The following is a 4,289-nucleotide window of genomic DNA, read 5'->3' as shown; positions in this document are numbered from 1 at the left end:
TGACACCATTCTGTTTTGTGTGTCCTTCACAATGGCTCATATCTCAAAGCTGCTTGCTAAGTATCTGACCTTGGCTTTCCCTTGCACCCACTCCATGTGGGTAGTGCCATGAGATGGTCTTTTCTCATAAAGACTTCCCCAATGCTTGGGTTTCAACACAGGTCCCAAAGGAGAATTTCTCTTTCCCATCTGTTTTCTCTAGATTTTCTAAAAGTGGTAATTTTAGAATATGAGGATCCAGTTGCTAAAAACAGCACCAGTGTGATGGTTAAACTTTTTAATTAAAATTGCATTTGGGGTATGGAGCCAGCGTCTAATAAACCACTCCAGTGCTTTATGGCCTTCACGAGGCTTTGGTTTTGTTCACTATGTTTCTTGCAATTTTTAATTTGCAGTGTGTCTGTCACATGTGCAAAAGGAGACATATAGCAAATGTTTGAGTGCTGAAGAGGATTGCAGAGATGTGCAGTAGAGGAAATACAATACATACATGAACAAACAGAGCCTCAAGCAGCACTCATGGGATTTAAGGTGCAGGTTCAGGAGAAGGGGTGGGGAAAGTCTCATACGACTGCTTCACAGGCCAGCACAAGCTTTGCAAAACTGTAGTTATTGCCTAATATGCTTTTTATAAAAACTTCAAATTGTTTGATCCAACACCACTTTCCAGAAAGTAAAAAATTATTTCTGCACATCGATGTAGTGACAGAGATTTGGGGTGAAGACAGCTCTGTAGGGCTCATGGCAGAAGTTCACATTTCTACATAAAAATAATATATAAAAAAAAATAATAAAAGCCCTTAAGGCTAATGGGACTTGAAAGAGTTTCTGCTGGAGACTATATCACCTTCCCAGATGTTTCCTCAATGAACAGACCTGAAGTGTGGAACATTTGGATTGCTGGGTAAGAAAGTGTGGGATCTTTTCTGCCCTGTTACAGAAGTGATCACACTTTTGTCATACCAACTTATTATTTTTGACCAAACGTCCCAAAGCTGCACGTGGTTTTAACCATATGAGGGCATAGCAGGAGATGTTACAGAGGAACAAAGCTTACTGATACCTCCACTTTAGCCTGTTTCAGTGTTGCTTGGCTTCTGTTTCTCATTCATAGGCTAATCTGAATTTGGGTTTGAAGTCTGTCTCCCTGTGGCAGAAGATAAGGAAGCTAAAAACTCTCGGGTACTCTCAGCATACTGCTGGTACTTGGGCTGCTTGTTTCCCAGAAGTTGTTGGGGAAAAAAAAAAAAAAAAAAAAAGTAAGGAAAAAAATAAAATAGAAGGAAGACTTGAATCATTTAAGACTGCGAATTATGGATTTGGGTAAAAGAAAAACCTGAGATATCATTTTTACATATCACAGTTGGATTCCTAAAGCCAAGGCTACCAGCTGTTAATAATAAATTCAATCAAAAACAGCTGACACACGTTTTGAAAGTAGTTCAAAAGATCTAAAATATCCTTGCAATTCAGTGTTGAGTTCAAGAAAATTAATACAAAGGTGAATATTAATAGGGAAAATGTACTCACTCCTGAAATAATTTAGTTTAGATTTTTCAAAATTTATCCTGTAAGAATTTTTCTACGGTAATTCCACTCTGTTTCTTTCCTTCCTTACAGGTTCTGAATGGTTCTTCCAATATTCAATTGCAAACAGACCTGAAATACAGCTGTTTATTAAGTGCATGAATTAGAGTATGTACTCATCTGATATGTTAAAAAAATAAAATACAATTCATGGGCCCGGTGCAGGGAACCAATATTTTTCACGTCTGTTGTACCATGATTATTTATTTGTGAGACATGGGAAGTGCAGAAAGCGTATTTCTGCTGTTACAGGTACGGGCAGAGAATTTTAAAATGAAACAAAGGAATGAAGTACATGCAAGCCATAAATGAAATGCGGTGGTATCTTACAAAGTGAACGTGGGAAGGTGGATTTCAGAACTTGGGTCTGTCTATTGGATAATCATAGTATCATAGTATCGTGTGAGTTGGAAGGGACCTTAGAGATCATCGAGGTTTAAGAACAAAAGATAAGATAAGATAAGATAAGATAAGATAAGATAAGATAAGATAAAAGATAAGATGTTCGAGGATAAGAACAAAAATACGGTCGTTTAGCTGCAGGAAGCCGAGCTTTGGTTTAATATGCAACGTGAGTCGAGACAACGCTGATTTGTACATGTATTTAGAGAAAAGCTGCTTCTTTAAATATCTCTTGGATGAGAACTCATCTGAATCCCGTTACCTTCAGTGATATGCCTCTGACTGAATATGCCTCGACATGACCTTGCAAATTTAATTCTTCAGTAGAATAATGATGAGAAATTAAATCATCCATTTTGGTTTGACTTTTCTGCATTCTTTACCCTAAAATCATCACTTGCCCTTCCTCCCCTCTTTGCTGATAACAATCTGATCATGAGATACATTTCTCAACATTAAACATACAATAGAAATATCTTCTGTTTACACTAAGTATACCAATGAACACAACTCATATTTGCATCTTAATTTCTATGCAGATGCAAAGTTTAGCCAGCCTCTAGCAAAATGCACCAAGAATTGCACCAGCGATTATGCACAGTTATACCACATTTAATGACTATACCCAGGAAATGGGTGAGCCTGTCTTATTTTCTGTGCATCTTACTTGTTCTTTTTTTACCTTCATTTTCCTATTGAAAAACCCAGTGAAATGTGGTATAGATTGAAACTACTATAACAGGGTGCCCAACTGTTATGTAAGTAATTTTTCCATCTCAAGACAATATGTCCTGTCCTGAGTAATTACATTAATGAAATAAAGGGAGATTAGTGTATTTACAAAAGGTCACTGTGGGGCATAATTCACATCCATTTAAGTAAATAGTCATGCTTAGAGAATACCTACAGTCTTGGTAACTTCAACAAACAATAATCTTTCAAAAATTCTGCCATAATCTTATGTAATGTTCACAAAGAATTCAGAATGGAATTTTTCAAAATCTTTGTGGAAGTAAATAATCTTTTCTTTGGATTTCAAAATCTGCCCTTGGGAGTTATCTCCCTTCATTTTAATTTAGTCTTTACTTCATAGAGACTGGAAAGTTTAGTTCAGAATGAACACCATTATTCTTGAGTTGACAAAGTGATGACTCAAAGGAAGAAGTGCTCTCCATTTCCAAAGCTGCTGCTTGTTTCTGCAGCCTTTTCTGGCAGTTTGCTGTCATGAAAAATCAAGAGATTTGTACTATCGGTTGGCAGAATGAGCAGGTGAATGAACTGTGAAGCTATGGCTCCTCTGATGGGTCCTAGTAACCTCATGAAACGTCCACCTACACGAGTCACTACATTCACTATACCGTGTTATCCTGCTGGCCTTTGATTTCTGGCACAGACTGCCAGTCTTTCCAGGCCTTTTTTCTTACAAGGCAGCATTTCAACATTCACTTCATGATCACAAATATTGGAGGAGTGCAAAAAGAATGGCGGTGTCCTAATTGTGAGCTGTGCTGTTGCATTTCCCAAAACAAATATGTAGGACATGTGCAGAAGAGGGCTGCAGAAGTGCTCAGATCAGACCATCCCTTTCATGCAGTGCTCTTTCCTCACTTCCTTTCAAAAGGGGGTGCACAAGAACGTGCTTTAGAAGGACATGCTGAAGGCTGAATGCACTTTCTAACCTCAACAGGGCATTAAAAAAAGCCTGTGTGGTGGGAGAAAAAAATGTTATCTTCTGATGTTGCTTTCTTGCTTTTCATCCATTTCCAGTGCCTAAGTCCCCAAACTTCTTAGATGTGAATTATCACCCTAAAAAGAGCCTTTAAATAGTTCTACATTTTCCTACCTCTAACATTTCTTTCCCTCTCAATTATATTATGATTTACACTGAATGATAAACATTTTAGGAACTTTTTTCCCCCATAGTTAGCTAAAAAAACATTTTAATGCATGTATTTAATCCTTGAAGAATTGCAGTTTATCTTGTATTTTCAGAACTTAGGAAGCCTTTTTGTCAGAATGTTGTTACAGTGTATTACAAAATTTCAAGATCACTTAAAAAATGCATAAGCAAAGCTTTAAAATTCTTATTATTCAAATAAATAAATAAATAAATAAATAATGAGGCCAAAAGTCATAATACACAATGGGAAAGGAAAAAATATCATTCACTGATGAAGTTTCAATATAATTCATTAGAATTCACAATAGAAATATGTGTAGATACATTAAATGAATTGTTAAAATTGTAGAAAACATCTATAAAATCAACAGTTTTTCCTTCAAGGTACAAACATCTATTT

The sequence above is a fragment of the Excalfactoria chinensis genome, chromosome 2, assembly GCF_039878825.1.
Source record: "Excalfactoria chinensis isolate bCotChi1 chromosome 2, bCotChi1.hap2, whole genome shotgun sequence".
Lineage (NCBI taxonomy): Eukaryota > Metazoa > Chordata > Aves > Galliformes > Phasianidae > Excalfactoria > Excalfactoria chinensis.
The sequence above is the reverse complement of the archived record's forward strand: the minus strand, read 5'-3'. Positions refer to the sequence as shown.